Source organism: Arachis ipaensis, chromosome B6, assembly GCF_059453495.1.
Source record: "Arachis ipaensis isolate K30076 ecotype BB chromosome B6, ASM5945349v1, whole genome shotgun sequence".
Taxonomy (NCBI): Eukaryota; Viridiplantae; Streptophyta; class Magnoliopsida; order Fabales; family Fabaceae; genus Arachis; species Arachis ipaensis.
In genome coordinates, this window is record NC_142441.1 from 55,057,747 (window position 1) to 55,067,287 (window position 9,541).

Genomic DNA, 9,541 nt, shown 5'->3' on the forward strand with positions numbered 1-9,541 from the left:
AACCTGAAAGGACCTTGAAGAGAAAGCTAAGAGAAGCTAAAGAACATCTCTCTTTAGAGGGCCTAACAGAGCTTTTCAAGGAAGAAGAAACCATGGCAGCCGAAAACAACAATGCCAACAATGCAAGGAAGATGCTTGGTGACTTTACTGCACCTACTCCCGACTTCTATGGGAGAAGCATCTCAATCCCTGCCATTGGAGCAAACAACTTTGAGCTTAAGCCTCAATTAGTTTCTCTAATGCAACAGAATTGCAAGTTTCATTGACTTCCATTGGAAGATCTTCATTAGTTCTTAGCTGAATTCTTACAAATCTGTGACACTGTCAAGACCAATGGGGTTGACCCTGAAGTCTACAGACTTATTCTTTTTCCTTTTGCTGTAAGAGACAGAGCTAGGACATGGTTAGACTCACAACCTAAAGAAAGCCTGAACTCTTAGGAAAAGCTAGTCAATGCCTTCTTGGCAAAGTTCTTTCCACCTAAAAAATTGAGCAAGCTTAGAGTGGAAGTCCAAACCTTCAGACAGAAGGAAGGTGAATCCATCTATGAAGCTTGGGAAAGATACAAGCAATTAATCAGAAGATGTCCTTCTGACATGCTCTCTGAATGGAGCATCATAGGAATTTTCTATGATGGTCTGTCTGAACTATCCAAGATGTCATTGGATAGCTCTGCTGGAGGATCTCTTCATGTGAAGAAGATGCCTGCAGAAGCTCAGGAACTCATTGAAATGGTTGCAAATAACCAATTCATGTACACTTCTAAAAGGAATCCTGTGAATAATGGGACAAATCAGAAGAAAGGAGTTCTTGAGATTGATACTCTGAATGCCATATTAGCTCAGAATAAAATATTGACCCAACAAGTCAATATGATTTCTCAGAGTCTGTCTGAAATGCAAGCAGCAACAGGTAGTACTAAGGAAGCTTCCTCTGAAGAAGAAGCTTATGATCCTGAGAACCCAGCAATGGAAGAGGTGAATTACATGGAAGAACCCTATGGAAACACCTATAATCCTTCATGGAGAAATCAACCAAATCTCTCATGGAAGGATCAACAGAGACCTCAACAAGGTTTCAACAACAATAATGGTGGAAGAAATAGGTTTAGCAATACCAAGCCTTTTCCATTATCTTCTCAGCAACAAACAGAGAATTCTAAACGGAGCCACTCTGATTTAGCAACCATTATCTCTGATCTAATCAAAACCACTCAAAGTTTCATGACTGAAACAAGATCCTCCATTAGAAATTTGGAGGCACAAGTGGGTCAACTGAGTAAGAAAATCACTAAACTCCCTCCTAGTACTCTCCCAAGCAATACAGAAGAGAATCCAAAGAGAGAGTGCAAGGCCATAAACACGTCTCACATGGCCGAACCTGGAGAGGAAGAAGAGGCAGTGATCTCCACTGAGGAAGACCTCAATGGACGTCCACTGACCTCCGTGGAGTTCCCTAATGAGAAACCATGGGAATCTGAGGCTCAGACTGAGACCACAGAGATTCCATTGAATTTACTTTTGCCATTCATGAGCTCTGATGAGTATTCTTCCTCTGAAGAAGATGAAGATGTTACTGAAGAGCGAGATGCTAAGTACCTTGGAGCAATCATGAAGCTAAATGCCAAGTTGTTTGGTAATGAGACTTGGAAGGATGAACCTCCATTGCTCATCAAAGAACTGGATGACTTGACTAGGCAGAAATTACCTCTGAAGAGACAAGACCCTGGAAAAGTCTCAATCCCTTGTACCATAGGCACCATGACCTTTGAGAAGGCTCTGTGTGACCTAAGGTCAAGTATAAACCTCATGCCTCTCTCTGTACTGGAGAAGCTAGGGATCATTGAGGTACAAGCTGTAAGAATCTCATTGGAGATGGCAGAAATTTCAAAGAAACAGGCTTATGGACTTGTAGAAGATGTCTTGGTAAAGGTTGAAGGCCACTACATCCCTGCTGACTTCATAATCCTAGAGACTGGGAAGTGTATGGATGAATCTATCATCCTTGGCAGACCCTTCCTAGCCACAGCAAAAGCTGTGATTGATGTTGACAGAGGAGAATTGATCATTCAAGTGAATGGAGACTCCCTTGTGTTTAAAGCTCAAGGATATCCCTCTGTCACCATGGAGAGGAAGCATAAAGAGCTTCTCTCAATACAAAGTCAAACAGAGCCCCCACAGTCAAGCTCTAAGTTTGGTGTTGGGAGGCCACAACCAAACCTTAAGTTTGGTGTTGAACCCCCATATTCAAACTCTAAGTTTGGTGTTGGGAGGTTCCAACATTGCTCTGAACATCTGTAAGGCTCCATGAGAGCCTACTGTCAAGCTATTGACATTAAAGAAGCGCTTGTTGGGAGGCAACCCAATCTTTAATTATCTATGTTAAATTTCTATTTTCTTTTGTTATTTTATGTTTTCTATAGGTTGATGATCATGTGAAGTCACAAAAACAATTGAAAAATCAAAAATAGAAGGAAAAACAGAATGAAAAATAGAACACCCTGGAGGAGAAACTTACTGGCGTTTAAACGCCAGTAAGGGTAGCAGAATGGGTGTTAAACGCCCAGTCTGGCACCATTCTAGGCGTTTAACGCCAGAAATGGACACCAGACTGGCGTTTAACTCCAGGAATGGGCAAGAAGTTGGCGTTAAACGCCAGAAATGGGCAGCAGCCTGGCGTTTAACACCAGGATTGGCAGCAAGGGGCGTTTTACACGCCACATGGTGCAGGGATGAGAAATCCTTGACACCTCAGGATCTGTGGACCCCACTGGATCCCCACCTACCCCACTCTCTCTCTCTTCTTCACCCATTCACCAATCACCTCAATACCTCTTCCCCAAAAACCCCTCACCTATCAAATCCCACCATTCTATTCACCACTCACATCCATCCTTCATAAAACCCCACCTACCTCACCATTCAAATTCAAACCACTTTCCCATCCAAACCCACCCATAATGGCCGAACCTTACCCCCCCTCTCCACTCCTATATAAACCCATCTTCACTCCTTCATTTTCACACAACCTAAACACTACTTCTCCCCCTTGGCCGAAACACTAAGCCCCTCCATCTCCTCTATTTCTTCTTCTACTCTCTTCTTTCTTCTTTTGCTCGAGGACAAGCAACCTTCTAAGTTTGGTGTGGTAAAAGCTAAAGTTTTTTTTGTTTTTTCATAACCATTAATGGCACTAAAGGCTGGAGAAACCTCTAGAAAGAGGAAAGGGAAGGCAAAAGCTTCCACCTCCGAGTCATGGGAGATGGAGAGATTCCTCTCAAGGGTGCATCAAGACCACTTCTATGAAGTTGTCGCCAAGAAGAAGGTGATCCCCGAGGTCCCTTTTAAGCTCAAAAAGGGCGAATATCCGGAGATCCGACATGAGATCCGAAGAAGAGGTTGGGAAGTTCACACCAACCCCATTCAACAAGTCGGAATCTTAATGGTTCAAGAGTTTTATGCCAATGCATGGATCACCAAGAACCATGATCAAAGTGTGAACCCGGACACTAAGAATTGGCTTACAATAGTCCAAGGGAAATACTTAGACTTTAGTCCAGAAAATGTAAGGTTGGCATTCAATTTGCCTATGATGCAAGGAGATGCACACCCATACACTAGAAGGGTCAACTTTGATCAAAGGTTGGACCAAGTCCTCATGGAAATCTGTGAAGAGGGCGCTCAATGGAAGAGAGATTCAAGAGGGAAGCCGGTTCAACTAAGAAGGCATGACCTTAAGCCCGTGGCTAGGGGATGGTTGGAGTTCATCTAAATGCTCAATCATTCCCACTAGCAACCGATCTGAAGTTACTATAGACCGGGCTATCATGATTCATAGCATCATGATTAGAGAGGAAGTAGAAGTTCATGAGGTTATATCCCAAGAACTCTACAAGGTGGCAGACAAGTCCTCTACTATAGCAAGGTTAGCCTTCCCTCATCTCATCTGTCACCTCTGCAATTCAGCTGGAATCGACATAGAGGAAGACATCCTCATTGATGAGGACAAGCCCATCACTAAGAAAAGGATGGAGCAAGTGAGAGAACCTCACCAAGAGCATGGGGAAACTCCTTATGAAATCCCTGAGATGCCTCAAGGGATGCATTTTCCTCCACAAAACTATTGGGAGCAAATCAACACCTCCCTAGGAGAATTGAGTTCCAACATGGGACAACTAAGGGTGGAGCACCAAGTGTATTCCATCCTCCTCCATGAAATTAGGGAAGGCCAAAGAACCATGAGAGAGGAGCAACAAAGGTAAGGAAGAGACATTGAGGAGCTCAAGCACTCCATAAGATCTTCAAGAGGAAGAACTAGCCGCCATCACTAAGGTGGACCCTTTCTTTAATTTCCTTGTTCTTTATTTTCTGTTTTTCGAATTATTATGCTTTATGTTTATTTATATTTGTGTCTTTATTACATGATCACTAGTGTCTAAGTGTCTATACCTTAAAGCTATGAAAATGAATCCATCACCTTTCTTAAATGAAAAATGTTTTTAATTGAAAAAGAAAAAGAAGTGCATGAATTTCAAATTTTAAAACAGTTTAATTATTTTGATGTGGTGGCAATACTATTGTTTTTCTGAATGAATGCTTGAATAATGCATATTTTTGAATTTGTTGTTTAAAGAATGTTAAAATTGTTGGCTCTTGAAAGAATGATGGGAAAAGGAGAGATGTTATTTGATGATCTGAAAAATCATAAAAAATTGATTCTTGAAGCAAGAAAAAGCAGTGAAAAGCTTGCAGAAAAAGGATATATGCGAAAAAAAAGAAAGAAAAAGAAAAGCAAGCAGAAAAAGCCAATACCCCTTTAAACCAAAAGGCAAGGGTGATAAAAAGGATCCAAGGCTTTGATCATCAATTGATAGGAGGGCCCACAGGAATAAAATCCTGGCCTAAGCGGCTAATCCAAGCTGTCCCTAACCATGTGCTTGTGGCGTGAAGGTGTCAAGTGAAAACTTGAGACTGAGCGGTTAAAGTCGAGGTCCAAAGCAAAAAGAAGAGTGTGCTTAAGAACCCTGGACACCTCTAATTGGGTACTCTAGCAAAGCTGAGTCACAATCTGAAAAGGTTCACCCAGTTATGTGTCTGTGGCATTTATGTATCCGGTGGTAATACTGGAAAACAAAGTGCTTAGGGCCACGGCCAAGACTCATAAAGTAGCTGTGTTCAAGAATCAACATACTTAACTAGGAGAATCAATAACACTAACTGGATTCTGAGTTCCTATAGATGCCAATCATTCTGAACTTCAAGGAATAAAGTGAGATGCCAAAACTGTTCAGAAGCAAAAAGCTAAAAGCCCCGCTCATCTAATTAATACTGATCTTCATAGATGTTTTTGGAATTCATTGTATATTTTCTTCTTTTTATCCTATTTGATTTTCAGTTACTTGGGGACAAGCAACAATTTAAGTTTGGTGTTGTGATGAGCGGATAATTTATACGCTTTTTGGCATTGTTTTTAGTATGTTTTTAGTATATATTAATTAGTTTTTATTATATTTTTATAGATTTTATTTAAAAATCACATTTCTAGACTTTACTATGAGTTTTTGTGTTTTTATGTGATTTCAGGTATTTTCTGGCTGAAATTGAGGGACCTGAGCAAAAATCTGATTCAGAGGCTGAATAAGGACTGCAGATGCTGTTGGATTCTAACCTCCCTGCACTCAAAGTAGATTTTCTGGAGCTACATAAGCTCCATTGGCGCGCTCTCAATTGCGTTGGAAAGTAGACATCCTGGGCTTTCCAGCAATATATAATAGTCCATACTTTTCCCGAGATTTAATGGCCCAAACAGGCGTTCCAAGTCAGATCAAGAATTCTGGCGTTTAACTCCAAAATTGGCACAAAAGCTGGAGTTAAACGCCCAAACTGGCACAAAAGCTGGCGTTTAACTCCAAAAAAAGTCTCTACACATGGAAGATTCAATGCTCAGCCCAAGCACACACCAAGTGGGCCCGGAAGAAGATTTCTGCATTAATTACTTATTTCTGTAAACCCTAGGCTACCAGTTTTCTATAAATAGGACCTTTTGCTATTGTATTTAGGGAGATCTTTGAGAAGCCTTATGCTATCTTAGACACGTTTGGAGGCTGGCCATTCGGCCATGCCTAGACCTTGTTCTTATGTATTCTCAACGGTGGAGTTTCTACACACCATATATTAAGGTGTGGAGCTCTACTGTTCTTCATGAATTAATACAAAGTACTATTGTTTTTCTATTCAACTCAAGTCTATTTCTTCTCCAAGATATTCATTCGTTCTTCAACTTGATGCATGTGATGATCTGTGACACTCATCATCATTCTCACCTATGAACATGTGCCTGACAACCACCTCTGTTCTACTAGCAATGGCTTGAATGCGCATCTCTTGGGTTTCTAATCTAAGATTGGAACCTTCGTGGTATAGGCTAGAATTATTGGCAGCCATTCCTAAGATCCGGAATGTCTAAACCTTGTCTGTGGTATTCTGAGTAGGATCTGGGAAGGGATGATTGTGACGAGCTTCAAACTCGCGATTGTGGGGTGTGTGACAGACGTAAAATGATCAATGGATCCTATTCCGACATGATCGAGAACCGACAGATGATTAGCCGTGCGGTGACAGCACATTTGGAACGTTTTCATTGAGAGGACGGGAAGTAGCCATTGATAACGGTGATGCCCAACATAAAGCTTGCCATGGAAAGGAGTATGAATGATTGGAAGAAGGCAATAGGAAAGCAGAGGTTTAGGAGGAATAAAGCATCTTCATATGCTTATCTGAAATTCCAACAAAAGAATTACATAAGTATCTCTATCTTTATTTTATGTTTTGTTTATCTTTTAATTATCAATTCTCCATCACCATCTGAATTCGCCTGACTGAGATTTACAAGGTGACCATAGCTTGCTTCAAGCCGACAGTCTCCGTGGGATCGACCCGTACTCACGTAAGGTTAGTTGTGTGGAATTGTGACAAAGTGTGATTCACGTTTAAGTGCTCCAAGTCCTTTGGCACCATTGTTGATGATCACAATTTCGCACACCACACGCCCAACCTGGCGTGCCACGCCCCTTTCATTTCCTCCATTGTAGCATTCTGGAATTTTGTACTAGCGTGCCACGCCCAGTCCCTGGCCTGCCACGCCCACATGCATGCTTGGATCTCCCCTCTTGAATTTAGTACTGGCGTGCCACGCCTAGCTCCTAGCGTACCACGCCAGTACATTTTTGTGGCGTTTGCTCCCAAGTGGCATGCCAGTTCCACACGCCTAGCTTCTTATTTGTCTTCTTCCCATTTTTGATGCCTTTTTCACCTGAAATTCAGCACAACTCATCTCAAAGTAGTGTACCATAATATTCATCAAATAATGCATGAATTGTACTAAACAAATGAGATTTATGCTCTTTTATGGTCTTCTTTATGCATGAAAGAAGGGTAGATGATGCAAGTCATCAGTACTTAACTTCTCTTATGAATTCTGCCTCCAGTAGAGCTTGTACTTGCTCTTCCATAGCTTGGGATCGTTCTGGTCTGAGCTTTCTACGTTTCTGCTATACTGGCCGAGATCCTGGGTAAACTGCCAACTTGTGGCATATTAACTTAGGGTCTATACCTGGCATGTCTGCGGCCTTCCAAGCAAAGAGGTCGACATTCTCTCTTAAGAACTATATGAGTGACTCCTTTACGTCTCCTTTTAGGATTGTGCCGATATTGGTTGTTTTGTCTGAGACATCTTCGATCTGGACATTTTCTATTTCACCTTCGGGTTGTGGACAAAGTCTTCCCGCCCTCGAACTCCCCCGAGTTCGATGGTGTAGAATTCTTCTCCTTTGCCTATAAGGTTTAGACTTTTGTTGTAACAGCGGCTCACCGTCTTCTGATCTGCTCTTATCGTAGCTATTCCTTCTGCGGTTGGCAACTTCATGCACAGGTGTGGAGTCGAGACTACTACACCGAGCTGATTTAATGTTGTCTGGCCTATTAGGGCATTGTAGGCTGAACTCACGTTGACCATGACGTAATCTATATTGAGTGTCCTTGATCGTTTTCCTTTTTCGAAGGTTGTGTGTAGTGAGATGTATCCATGTGGTTGGATCGGAGTGTCTCCCAGCTCGAAATGGCTATTTGGATATGCTCTGAGTTCTTTTTCTTTTAGGCCGAGTTTGTCGAAGGCGGTTTTGAATAGGATATCGGCCGAGCTTCCCTGGTCTACCAGTGTGCGGTGGAGATTAGCGTTAGCCAATATGATAGTGATGACCATGGGATCGTCATGTCCCGAGATGATGCCAGCTGCGTCCTCTTTAGTGAAAGTGATAGTGGAGATGTCGGGTGTTTCTTCTCCTTCCTTAACATGATATACTTCTTTAAGATGTCTTTTGCGAGATGATTTAGAGATTCCTCCTCCCACAAATCCTTCGTGTATCATGTGGACATGTCTCTCTGGTGTACGAGGTGGTCGTTCAGTTCGTTCGACATCTTCGTCCCTTCTTCTTTTTCTTGGTTCGTCTGCTCGGCTGGCTAAGTACCGATCTAATTTTCCCACTCTTACCAGATTTTCTAAGACATTCTTCAAGTCAAAACATTCATTGGTGGAATGTCTAACGATCGGGTTTTCCATCGGTAAAGAAATATAAAATTATATGATCGCGTTGTAAGTATAGCTTCTAAACCAACAGAAAATCCTTTTGTACAAACGTCTGGTTGTCACAAGTAACAAACCCCTAAATGAATTGATAACCGAAGTATTTAAACCTCGGGTCGTCTTCTCAAGGAACTGCAGGGAGGTGTTCTTATTATTGGTTATGAGTTTTGTAAATTGGGGGTTTTGAAAGTAAGGAACAAATAATTTAAATGACAAGTAAAATAAAAAATAACTGTAAAATAAACTCTTGGCAAGGTATGAAAATTGAAAGTCCTATCCTAGTTATCCTTATCGATGGTGATGAGAATTGAGTTTTAATCCCACTTAGTTAACCTTTACTAAAGCAAAGGAAAGTCAAGTGGACTAATTAGTTTGATCTTCAAGTCCTAGTAGATCCCTGTGGGAAGACTAGCTTTAGAGCGATCTAAATCAATTAGTAATCTGCCAATTTCAACCACTGCTGAGTTTGACAACTCAAGTGTTACCAATTACTTAACCAAAATCTAAAGGAAGAAAATATCTAAATTAAATTGAAAACATCATAAATAGAATAAAGCAATCATAAATCTAAAATACCAAAAAATTACGTTTAAACATAAATTCAAATCTAACATGGAAAAGTTTATAAGCTAAATTGAAAAGATAAATATCAATTAAAGTAATAAAATTAAAGTAGAAAAATAAATTAAAGGAACATTGAACCTGTGATGAAGAAGAAATAATCCTAAATCCTAAAACTAAATCCTAAGAGAGAGGAGGGAACCTCTCTCTCTAAAAACTACATCTAAATTATGAAAAGTGAATAATTTTTGAGACATATTCATGAGTGGATGCATTCTCCCACTTTATAACCTCTAATCTGTGCTTTCTGTACTTGGATCTGGGCCAAAAAGGATTTTAG

The 9,541-nt window shown here is 40.9% G+C and overlaps 1 non-coding gene across 1 annotated transcript; it reads right to left on the reverse strand.

The window, feature by feature from the left end:
• Positions 1 to 494: 494 nt before the first annotated feature.
• LOC148555634 (small nucleolar RNA R71) lies at positions 495 to 598 on the reverse strand. The gene has a single exon (XR_015887422.1). It is a non-coding gene; the product is annotated as a small nucleolar RNA R71 (small nucleolar RNA).
• Between the last annotated feature and the right edge of the window lie 8,943 nt (positions 599 to 9,541).